Source organism: Acyrthosiphon pisum, chromosome A3, assembly GCF_005508785.2.
Source record: "Acyrthosiphon pisum isolate AL4f chromosome A3, pea_aphid_22Mar2018_4r6ur, whole genome shotgun sequence".
In the NCBI taxonomy this organism is placed as follows: domain Eukaryota; kingdom Metazoa; phylum Arthropoda; class Insecta; order Hemiptera; family Aphididae; genus Acyrthosiphon; species Acyrthosiphon pisum.
The window spans coordinates 35417254-35430537 of record NC_042496.1 but is presented as its reverse complement, the minus strand read 5'-3'; the positions used below and the strand labels follow the sequence as shown (position 1 = coordinate 35430537).

Genomic DNA, 13284 nt, shown 5'->3' with positions numbered 1-13284 from the left:
CCCACTCCGGAAGGCCAGGTCGGACAGCATAATAAATTGAATTGAAAAACAATACATACCTCAATATGGAACGTTCAAGACAATACTCACAAATAATGGAACACAATTCCACAGTCATAGCTGGATAAAAGGTATGACAAGGCTAGGAATCAAGGTTGTGCGGACAACCACATATAATCCTGAAGGGAACCCCGTACAAAGGGTCAACAGGGAAATCGGCCGGATTTTGAGGACCTACTGCCATAATAAACACACTAACTGGGTGCAGTACTTAAAAAAAATTGAGTTCTGGATCAACAACACAACACATTCCATTACTGGACACACACCACGAGAGTTGATGGGCCTACCTAAACAAACACTCACATTAGAAACACTAATCGATTTTCCAACGAACAGCCCGGAAATCGAAACACAAATTATGATCAAGACAGCAAGGGAACGAATAAAGAAGATGGCAGTTCAACGAAACAACAACATGGATCAAGGAAAGAAGTTCATAAAGTATCAAGTCAACCAACAAGTGTTGATACGGGAGCACAAGTTATCCTCAGCGGAAGACAAAGAAATCCGTAAACTCTTTCTTCTGTATAGGGGACCATACTACGTCAGAGAAGTAAGAGATAACAATACGATAGTAATCCAGGAAGGGCCGGAGGTGACAACACACAACGTCAGAAATGTCAGGCCATATGTCAGTGTTAAATAATAGTAATAATAAAAAAAATAATAATAAAAAAAATAAAAAAAAAAAAAAAAAAAAAAAAAATATATATATATGTATGTATGTTCTATGTAAAAGTAAACGTAGTTGGTAACGGATTTTATGTCAAACAAATTAAATATGTATATACAAATGTTAACTCTTTTAGTTAGGATATAAAAAAATGAAAAGATATCGACAGCAAATTAATCTACTGTTTGGGGAAGAGGGATTCACGGACGATGAGGAGACAATCCAAGAGCAGATCACGCTGAAACAACGGATAAAAGAGGCACTAGGGAGTGACAGTGAAACAGATGAACCAACAACCTACTGGTCTGACACCAGTATCAGTGTTGATGAAGAAGAAGATATGGTCACCCTGACATGCAACGATCTAGAGGCCGATCTGAAAGATTTGCGAATAGGGAGGATACAGCCGGATCATTTCAATTTTGACGTAAGAAAACATGACAAAGAACTGGCCCAGTTTCAGAGGCAAGTGGCTGCTCGCATCAACAAAAGAAAATACGATGAAGAGATCGGACAGTACGGAGTCGAAGTGTTCCAAAAGGCAGAACATTTAATTCGACAAACCAACCTTTTGGAAGCAACCATCACCTCACTATCAACAATGTCAGAGAAAGTCAGCGACCCAGCCACGACAACACCACGTAACCACATCACTGAAACGACACCGCTACTAACCAGGGCCGAACGTCGTATCGCTGCCAAACGAGCTTGGTACAAACGAAAGAAATAATCTTCATGACCCATCACACACTATAGATGTAAATAATTGTAAATAGTTTTTTTTTTTCTTCCTCCTTTTCCTCTTCAAGGAAAAAATCATCATAAAAAAAAAAGGGGACAATGTTACAAACACGAAAAGACTGACGACGCGATCCCTCACGGTGAGCGACAATACTATTATTCGTTCAGTCGTAGCCGCGCTACCACTCATTATTGTAAATAGAGCGCGCTAATACGACCCGCGCATATGTGTACAGTTATACTGGTTACTGGTTTTAAACCATTATTTTTCTTTTTTTTACTTAATATTAAGTAAACACTTGAATATCCATTTAAATTTAATGAGCAAAACCCGTGTCAAGTCCACATCTTTCAAACTTCAAGAATATAATATGTGCACTAGAAAAACTATATATTGAGACATGATAATATGACAAAAATATGTTTGTACTACTCAATATTATTGTTTATTATTAAATCAAAATTTTTTTAATTATTGGCTAAATTCATTCTTCCTTCTCCTGAACAATTGTCAAAAGTGGACTTATACCTGGTTATTGCAATGAGCCCTTTATTATAATGATTACTCTTATATGATTTTCCAATTCTTAATAATTCTTGACATATTTTTGATATAAGCACAAAAAACTGAATACTGATTCAACAAAAGCTTAAAATTCAACTTAAATCCAATATTTTTTAGGTTGTTAGTTTGTGTTTACGTATTTACATAAACAATATGTCCGGAATTAAGAAGTTGCATATCATAAAAATAATCATATTAATATTTATTGTGTTCACTGTTCACAAGTTTATGATTTTAAGATTTGACAATACCACTGTTTACAATTACTATGTTTTATTAAATTAAATAAAACTATCATAATACCAGTACTTGTACTAATAGTATTTGAACCAATATTAATTTAAAAATTTTCTAATAAAGATTGACCCACATTCATAAATTGCGGCAAGTGAATGTTTTCATAAATTATTGATTTTATGTTTATTGAAACATAGTATTTGTAAACAGTAATACACATTAAGGTACAATCAATACTTTTTGAAAATATTTACTTTCCACAATTTATGAATACCTACGAGCAATGTTACTAAATACCCACGGCTATTTGTTTATTGTTCTATTCAATTTTAATTAAATATTTTTTTAATTTTTATTTCGTTTACTTTAACCAATGGCAAACATATAATATTTATACAAAGTATATTCGATTTCAGTTCACCAAAACGAAATCCCTTTGTGAGCCCATTCTACCGGTACGAAGATACCATGGCAATGTCAAGTCTCTAATTTTCATAGTTTTGGCTCTACGTTGACTGACTAGTCAAGACATTTTCTTTTGTATATACAGAATATATAATAGGTAGCTAGATATTATAGTTATTACTTATAATAATAAGGGAAACTTTAAAATGTACGATATGTCATTATGTTATGTAAATTTATTGTGCGATATTAATTTTGATATAATAGTTAATACTTCATCACCAACATACATACAAAAACACACATATTACGTATTCGCTCCATTGTTGTAACTCCTACATATACATTTTTGTATCTGGATTCGATGCTCACCACTATAAAACAATATATCCAAATATCTCAACACTATTATGTTATAGTATATTATTTATATATTATTATGCAATTTGTTCAATTCGACATAGTTATTATTGAGTTTTCATTCCATATGCATGTCAGGCGTAAATAATTTTTTTTGCGTTTATTTTTTTCTTTACTGGCGCTCAAGTTTATAAATTATAAAAAAAAATGATATTATCATAGGTAGATAATATAATCGTTGTTTATGGGCTGAATATTATGTAGGTAGGTGGTTTTGTGGAGAGTGAAATAGCCAATATGTTTGAAAATAGAAACAGTATCGTTGCCGGAGATAAATAATTGATGTTTCGAATTCGTCTAACAGCCGTTTAAAGACGTCGTAAAATATATATATGGACCACTGAAAAATATTGTTACGTGACGTATTGCAATCAATTATCGTGCATAGTGTATAAGATGTTCGCTTTGACGGATAATAAATTCCAAAAAAAGCAATAAAACGTCAAGACTTAAAAACTAGATTTATAGAGAGAGAAAATGAGAGTATATATTAACAAATAAGTATTAATGATATTAAAGAGAGAAAAACATATTTATTATTATTATGTTAGTCTGCTGCAGTGTGTTTACAATAATAAACTAAGTCAGCGATCGAAGCTTGTGAAATAGGATTGATTTGAATAAACGATAATCTAAAAGAGAATCATAAACATTGATTTCGGTTAAGTGATGAAAAACGTTAACAGTCTACCTATTATTATGTTTGCAAACGTTTGATCCCATATTGTCGTTTACTCGTTTCTTTAGTTAACATATATTTTTTATGTTCAGCTGCATTTTGTTAATTTTTTGGACCGCCATATTTTGATTACACAGTCAGATTTATTATGCGATTTGACGAAAACTCTATTAGTTATGATATGGGTAATATAATAAAACACTATTATATTATAATAATATAGGACGATATTATGTCATACCTATGTAAACAAGTTCACTGCGAGCGTTTCTAAGTGTATTTTATAATGCAATGAAATAATAAACAACAATACAATTTCATACTCCATACTTAACAACCTTTATATTTTTGTTCCTACTTTTTAATACTGACTATTATGAATTTATTTTGAATAAACCGTTATTAATTTATTTTTATTCGTTCAACTGTAGATTGTAATATTAAAATATTTAAATGAATAAGACTCTAGTGATTATTGAAGTGTATTTCTAGTTTTTTGATTTTAATTGTGAATACTAATATTACATTGGAAAAATTAATATCAATAAACGTAACTATCTACTGATAATTAACCGACCGACGGACACACAGGGGTTGCGATGTTCTAAACGTAATTATGTTTAAAAACCTAAAACGAATACTTAGGGGTATGCTATATAAAATAGTAAAATATTTAATATGCAATTATTTGTGTTAAAATATGCAATAAAATATATACATTACCAATAATTTCCAAACTACCAGAAAGCTAAGCATCTTATAATGTTAAGACATATTTATAAAAAGATACTTAAATTAACCTGAATATTTTTTTGCTACTATTACTTTTAATTTTAAAATACATCTACAGCATTTTTTAAATATTTTATGTCAAAGACAAAATCACTGGTTATATGAAATTTTAATTATAAGAACATAATTTGAAGTAGAATCAAGCATTTGACACTACTTTCATTGAAATATTATATAAAACATGAAAGGTTTGTGTTTATATATTTTAAAATATTATGGAAAAATATAGAAAATAAAAAATAGATTACCTATGTGTATCATAACATGAGGTGATTTTTTAGTGATAACTGATCACATTTTTAAAAGGGCTCTACTGAATAAACACTTACCAATAAAATAATATATATCTCAGCCCACCTTTTCATATTGTTTTGCGGTTAGGTATATTATACTAGTTTGTCAAGCCAAATTTTTGACCGTGTACCGCGTAATATTATCATTTAAGATGACGGACGGTACTTGTACGTTTGTTTGGCATCTGTCGACCGACTTACATAAATTATTATGCGAAACATCAGCTATACATATAGCTACTATATGGTCCGTGTACGTCAAACCTAAGTTTAACCAATTTAATGTATTTTATTTATTTTTGTCGATTTTTGAATGTAGTTGCAGCAATAATCATATCGTTAAATGTCCTATGTTGGCTGTTCGTCACGAATAATACGCAATATATTTTTTATGTTGTTGCGTATTTTGCAAGTCGTCATAAAACTGTTAAGTTTACGTCATAGTTTTGCATTTGACTTACCAAAGTAATTTTTTCCTAATTTTTTTTTTTTAATTATTCGAACGTTTTTCTGTAATATTTATAGCTCTGTTTACGCGTTTTATTGGCGATCGGAAAACGTTTACGATGGTTTTTTGTCACAAGCGTCCCATGACCACACGAATATTATTTTGTTTTCATGTTTTTTTTATTTTAACCAATGCAAAGTTTAGTACAGTTTGTTATTAAATATAACCAATAATATCGATATAGTTGAAATTCGCTTAGTCGAACATTTAACATATTTTATACTCAATAGTTAATAATATTATCGACAGTGACGGCTACAACTGCGTGTCAATATTGTACTTTGTTCGACAACACTTGGTTATTTTTTTTTCAATACAGAAAACGAAAAGAATTTTGAAAACTATTTTTACGCGTGAAGAAACCGTGTGGGATTGAAAATATTCGGTGCTCACTATATGCGTTGTCAACAAAATATTATTTAGAAATCCCGACATTGAAGCATCAGCAGCAGTTGACTTTTCTTTGTCGTATAATATAGTTTCATCATAAAACCTTTTATTAAAAATAAAATGAATCTCTAAGCGCGTTGGTATTATTTCATCACCCTATCATTAAATTTAAAGACGCTAATGTTTTATAAAAACAGATTATATATATTAGGTATATGTATACAAACGTATATAATTGTCTGAATTTATCATCGAGAAGTTAAACATATAGGTAATTTTATTGGCGGAGAAATTGAAAGAATATTACGCGTAGACTTTCATGTGTGATAAAAAAAAAAAAAATGATAAATTGCTTTTAATTAGATTTGTTTGTGGTATAAGTAGTATTATAATGGGTATTTTATTATTATTCATTTGACGTATTATAATTGTTACTACGATACTTAGATCATTTTTAGAACTAGATACTCGCTATTAGGTATATACCGGGTGATTTTTTTATCATTGAACACTCATTATTTCAAAAAGTGTAAACTTTTTTGAAAATATTTTTTTACATAGTTTCAAGTCGCTTTTAGTGAGTGGTGAAGTGGACAAACATTTCGTGGGGTAACCCCGTACCACTCCACTCCGCTCATCTAAACTTTGAATATTTATAACTCATAAACTACTCACCCGAAATTCGATTTTCATGTATCAAAATACTAAGAAAAATATTCTGCTTTGGAATATAAAATTAAATCCCAATGTCATCATTCAAAAAAGTGAAAAACTTAAAAAATTATAAGGATAAAAAATATTTTCAAAAAAGTTAACATTTTTTGAAATAATGAGTGTTCAATGATAAAAAAATCAACCGGTACATATTTTTTACACTGAACATAAAAACATCAGCTACTAGGTCATTAGTTATTAATATATATTTGATTTACATATGGTTTAAGTTTTAATTCAAGCATTAACGATGTCATAAAATTGTATTTCCATTAAGAAGTTGACAATGTTTTTATTTTATTGGAGGATCGGGTTGTAAGGTTTATTTTATATTATTATAATATATTGAGCTGAGAGCAGTTTGTATATGCAATGAAATTTTAATTTTAAAATTATTTTCTGAAAATACAATATGTAGTAATTCGAAAAACTACATGAGTAGATAAAATTATATGAGTGTAGTACATAGTTATTTGAGTAAAAGAAAAAGCTAATGGAATAGGTTTTAAAAATAATATATATACAATCACTATTCACTATACGTTCTAAATGCATTTAGAATTTAAAACTCTAACTAGTGCCAACTGACAATTACCATTTCGCCTAAAAACATTCATATGACTGGTGAGATTGGTTATACATTTAAAAATAAGCTTATATCCACCGTTTAACAACGCCAAAAAAAACAAAATGATTTTCGATGTTTTACCAGAACTAAATCAATAGTCGTTTCCATTTTATAATATATGTGTATTTTGTATTATATATTTATTTATTAGATTTTAATGTAAGCAACAGTGCAGGGGTGGTAAATTTGTTTATAGTACTTATTATTTTATCATAATATATAAAATATACATACGTTAGTATTTTAACCAGATCTCCGAATCGAATGAATTTACGTATTTTTTCCTCTATACTTTGTAAAATGAATTTTAGTTAGATCGAGATTCCCATTTACTTTATACTATAGTGCATATATTAAATTATATTTGACATATTTTTAAATATTTACTGATTACCTATTATTGTTTATACCAGCATGATTGAATGTACAATACAATATTATGCTTTTTTTTCTTAAAACCCCAAGTGTTTCAGGTATTGCTGGGCAAACACTTTTATAATATACTCGTCTTATGACTTGACTTAATACTACGTCAAACTGTTTTAAAGAAAATCACGCTTCACACACTCGTCGTCGAGGCCATTGCTAGAGCATACTGTTATAGAGGTGCATATACGTAAATACAGATGGAATAAGTATGGACCACTTAAAAATGAGAAAACCGTCGTGGTGGTCGGAGAATCAGCATGGGGGCAGGGGCAAGGACGGTTTTTAGTTTTTTTTTTTTTTTGGCAAAAACACCGCGTAATAATATAATTTTTCCGACGCATAGACGAAAACTATTTGGCAAACCGTTTTCAGGTTGAGGTCAAGTGTTTTTCATCAGAGAAATCACACGATGGCCTTGCCGGGTTCACAACTCCGTGTAGGAAAGAATACAGTATAAAGACTAAAGACACCGGCAAATTATATCGTGATTCCTCTCCACACGTGTATTATTGGATGAACGTCTCGTCAGCAAATCACACGTGCTAAAACCGTCGCATAGACATAATATTATACTAGGTCTTGTGTTGTAAGTTGAACAGCACAATAATAATTGTATTATTAGTATTGTTCTTTATTATTATTAAGGCGCAAAAGTACCTAACAAGTTTATTTAAAGATACAATGAACACTTGGAATATGGTTTGCGACGGCCGCGGCGTAATACTGTACTGAGTAGTCCATTTACTATATAGTGCAGCAATATATTCACAGGTTTCTACGTAGAAAGTAAAATATTTTTCTACAAACTTTGATGTACCTACCTACATATTGATGTTGAATAATGTGTAAATTGTTTCATTGTATTAATACGCATTTAAGTTAAGATTTGTGGAACATTTTTTAGAAAATGTTTTGCTTCTAGACGGAATGAAATAGGTAGGTACAAATTTGATTTATTTTTGTAAAACTAAGTTTTCTAAGTTCTATGAATATATTAATTTTTCAATACCACAAAATAATATCAACTTGCAGAACTAAGGTATAACTGCAGTCAAACGGATTACCATGTGCACACAATAAATACTATTTATAATCAATAACGTACCAATCTATAATACGTACATATTTTATTGTTATACATAATATTGTTATAATAGGAACGTTTTGCTTAATAAGCTATTAAATACGCGTGTAATAATAGGTACGTAAAAAATGTTAACAACTATGGAAACTGATAAATTACCCTCAGATCATGTACACGGGTTGTGAACGCGTTGGACTCGATTTATATCGTTGTTAAAAATATTTAGAAAAAAACACACTGACGATCAATCAAGCAAAAATCGGAAGCGTGAACCGTTTATCGAGCCGTAGTCGTACCAACAGTACATCGTGTACATACTAATTTGTGCAATATATATTATTATATATAATATACCTACGTGTAAAAGGCTAAATCATAATTAATTGGAAAATTGCTGGTTATTATTTTCTCTCTCAAAAAAATACAAAAACAAGCGCGCAACAATTGCCGGAGCGTCACGCGCGATCGAAACGTACTCACGCCCCCGCAAAATAGACTGATGCAGGGTACCTATACCTCACTTAAAATTTCACGGTCGTGCGTTTTCAAACAAATATTATTTATTACTTATAATGTATAGTTATACACAGCTCGAGGGACTTAATGTTCTCGAAACATATTTTTATTTTATTTTTTTAATTAGTGTTGTTATGAACCCTGATTTTGAGGTTGATTTGAATCAACACTAACCAAACTTTTTTTTACCTTCAATTAAAGTACATTAAACACTAATATTATATATAATAAATACATTATCATCGAACACTGTGATGACGAAAATACAAAATAATATGATATTTTACATAAAAATAATCCCGTTTCATTTCTTGTATTAGCTTGAATATCTCTCTTCGATAAATCGAGTAGTTCGTATCAAGAAACATTGCTGATAAACATGATTTTTTTCGTATATTTAAGTGGAGATAGTATTAATCAATAAACAATGAAAAACAGCAAACGACTATATTAAATAAATAAAAGGTTTTATTAAATGTAGGTGGGCTTTTAATCCGTAACACCCCATATTGTGGACCATCCATCATAATATTATGATTTGGAAACTTTAATCGTAGATAGGTGGCCATTAGTCGTTAACTGTAGCGAACGTGTGTGCGCGAGTCAGTTTCTCGTCTGCGTTACAGCATCGATAGTGACGCGAAGTGTGCGATAATCGATTTAATATTTTACAATCTAAACGATAAGTCGATTTTAAATTTAAAACAACAAACGTACTGCCATAGAACATTAGAACAATATAGCAATGGTACTACGTTTCATAATATCATATGAAAATTGTTTTTACTTTTGAGTGGAAAGGTGCAGATCAGAAAACAATGGAAAACAGCAAACGGATCAATCTAAATAATACAAATGATTTCGTGAAATCCAGTGGATATTTAAACCGCGTAAAACCCCATATACTGGACCGCTCCCTCCAACATATTATTAGGAGACTTTAATCGTAAATCATTAGATCGGTGGCCGTTACCTGCTGCAGGAAGCACGCGATTCAGCTTTTCGTCCACGTCACAGCAACGACATCCACGGTGTATGTACAATAATCGACGTTATAATATTTTAAATAAAAAAAAAACGATAATGATTATGATAGATGGAGAATAATGTGCGTCTTCGCCGGAGTAATTGTAATTGACCGCAGTAACCGCGGTTTCGTCGTCGGTGATACCGCGCGTACAGGTACTATATATACCGCGGTTACGAGTTTACGCGCGCACGCGGCGAATGCTGATTTCGTAATTCGTTTTATTCGCAATAGTACTCCAAACTCGAAAGACAAACTGATGCGGTGCTGCAGCGTCTGTACGGACGTAGACGGTCCGCTGCAATAGTCGCCGCCGCGTATCGCCGTCGGGCGTGCGCGCGTCGCGTTTTTTCGTTATCCCCGTCCGGCAGACAAGCGTTTATAAATAATCCACGCGTACGCGGCCGTCCGTCTTCTTGCGGCGCGTTTAATTTTAAATTTTAATCCATTTCGAGTTCGCCAACCCGATCGCGGGCCGGCGAGTCGTTGTCGTCATCGTTGCCGTGTATTACATAATAAAAATAATAATAATAATAATAGTTATTATTATGAAGTTATAGGTACTATTATGAAATGTACGTAATCGCGCGAGCCACAACGTATTACACAGCTTTTTCGCTAGTTGGGCATCGTCTATACTCTATATAATTTTATGTTTACCATAAGTTTATCACTATCATAGAAAAAAAAACCATATATAGCACGCTAGGTACTCGATATCTATCTTCTACGAGTAAAATCTATGAATCATTAAATATATTACGCTTTTGTTAATAAGTAATCATGACGACGAAAACCTTACGAGAAATCAGTCGAAAACATTTTATTTTATCCAGCCCAAAAAGATATTTATGTTTAAAAAAAATTCTAGTTTCAAATGCGAACAGTCCAGTCATGCAATCGATTACACAGCCGCAAGTTTTGAAAATTATAGTTGATTAAGTCGATTTAGATGAAAAAACGTGTTTTAGGAATTTTAGAATTCATTTTATACTTTCAATTCGCATTTTGCATCTTAAAAGAGAATTTTAAATTTTCTCTTGTTCAAGTACTAATTATAATTTTTATATGATATAAAAAATACATTTTTTCTTAAATCGTTAACATTTTGTGTAAAACGTCCGGTGTAATAATGTATGATATCCTAATATTCCTAATCGACCATTCAAATTGCAAGGCATTGTACTATAATTCTCAATTTTCCATTTACACCTTACATTTATATATTTTTACCCTCTCATGAAATATATTTTTAAGTGGTTATAAATCGAATGCACCATTTAAGTATAACGTTACATCACAAGAACTTCATGAAAGTAAAAAAATTTTTTTCTTAAATTTCGATAAATATGCCATGACATGCATTAGTAGATCAGTAGACCACTAACGTTTCGTTGTGTAATTAACTTGCTCTGACGGAAAGAGAAAAAGAGAGAGAGTGAGAGAGATTTAAATTATAGGTTGTTACAGAAAATAAGTCCACGAAATGTTATCATCTCAATTTATCCTTGTGAATGCTCGTGTATTATAAATATTAAAACTTTAGTCATTTTTCCGGTATGTTAAAATATTGTTCCCACCAGAAGTTAATGAATTGCTAGACTACTTTGATTATACAAATATGTTGGTTCAGAAAAATGTATATAACTATAACTAATTAAACGTTCTATACACTAGAGGTATGAAAATTCATGATGCATTGAAGCAACATTAAACGGGGAACGTTGAACAAAAACATTGAACTTTTGTCTTTTACTCAAAATAAGTTTTCAGGAAAAACTGAATAAAACGCAAAAACCTTACATTTTCATCAGATATTTATATTATAATTTCTAGACAGTAACATGATATAATTTTCAAAGTAATTTGACTATAAGCTATTAATAAATATTTAACTTGAATTAATGTATAATTACATTTTTATTTGTGCGTAAAATCCCTTGAAAATGTAATACAATAACCCATAAGGTACCCCGGAAGTTGTTCTTACATCAAATAAGAAATTTGAAAATATATTGTTACGATTTTTTTTTTTAAGGATTCTAAGTTAAATTATACTTTTGCTACTGAATATTTACGAAATTCGTAAGATTATTAAAATTTACGAATTATTTTGCAATGTAAAATAAATCATTATTTTTTGAATTTTATCACCTTATGTCTTAATAGGTTTAAACATAATATTATGATAGAACTATAGAAGATTCCTCATGTGTTTATTCGTTAGAAATTAAAAACATAAATTAACACAAAACCACAATAGTATTTTATATGAGCGATTGAAGTTCAAATTTTGGTTACAATATACACAATATTACGTATAATAACGATTTATCATCAACATATCATAAAATATGTTATAATTATTCAAAAAATATTGATCGCAGAAACATGAAACATTTCTTTATTACTTATAATTGTCTATATACAATTTCCAATTTTTAATATTTTTATGTCTTTAGGATTAGTCGAAACTCTTGAATATGTAATTTAAGGTTTTATGTAAAAATCTTAAAAACTAAAAATCAGTTTACCCAAAGTGTGTAATATAGAAACGTAAACTACTAATCAGAATATAAATAAAATAATAATTAAATATCCTTAGATATTTAAACTGACAGACGAGCTTAACTCAGAATCGATTTTCATTGTGTACAATAATTGATCATTGAATTCAAATTTAACACATCTATATTACAGTGACTAATCCATTGACGAGGCTCATTCAATACCTAGATTCTATACAGCAAATTCTCTCATTTTTTTTTTTGCCATTTATTCGGACTATTTCTTTTGACTTTTCCCTCGGACTTTTTTACCGTTTACCACATAACATATATACCGAGAACGAATCGAATTTCACATGTGAATGATTATTTTTATCCATTTAGAGTTGAGTTTGCCAACTCGACACCGCGACCGCACCGATTCATCGTCGTCACGTTGTATAACGATGTGTGCGACAACGACGACGGCGTAATAATAATATTTATATCGTCGATGACGCGACCGTAAGTCCACAGCTGTATGCCATGATTACGCATCCGTTTTCACGGAATAGAATTTTTTAAACAGTTCTGTTTCTGGTAAATGTTCTAAGTTTATAATTTATATTAATAC

At 30.5% G+C, this 13284-nt stretch overlaps 1 protein-coding gene across 1 annotated transcript in view; it reads right to left on the bottom strand.

Annotated features, from left to right (window-relative positions):
* Positions 1 to 10472, bottom strand: part of LOC100168901 (GTP-binding protein GEM) — a 46410-nt gene extending 35938 nt beyond the window's left edge. Inside the window, exon 1 of the mRNA XM_001945170.5 lies at positions 10111 to 10472. The gene's annotated coding sequence lies outside the window, so the exon portion shown is untranslated. The remainder of the gene's footprint in view (positions 1 to 10110) is intronic.
* Positions 10473 to 13284: the final 2812 nt, after the last annotated feature.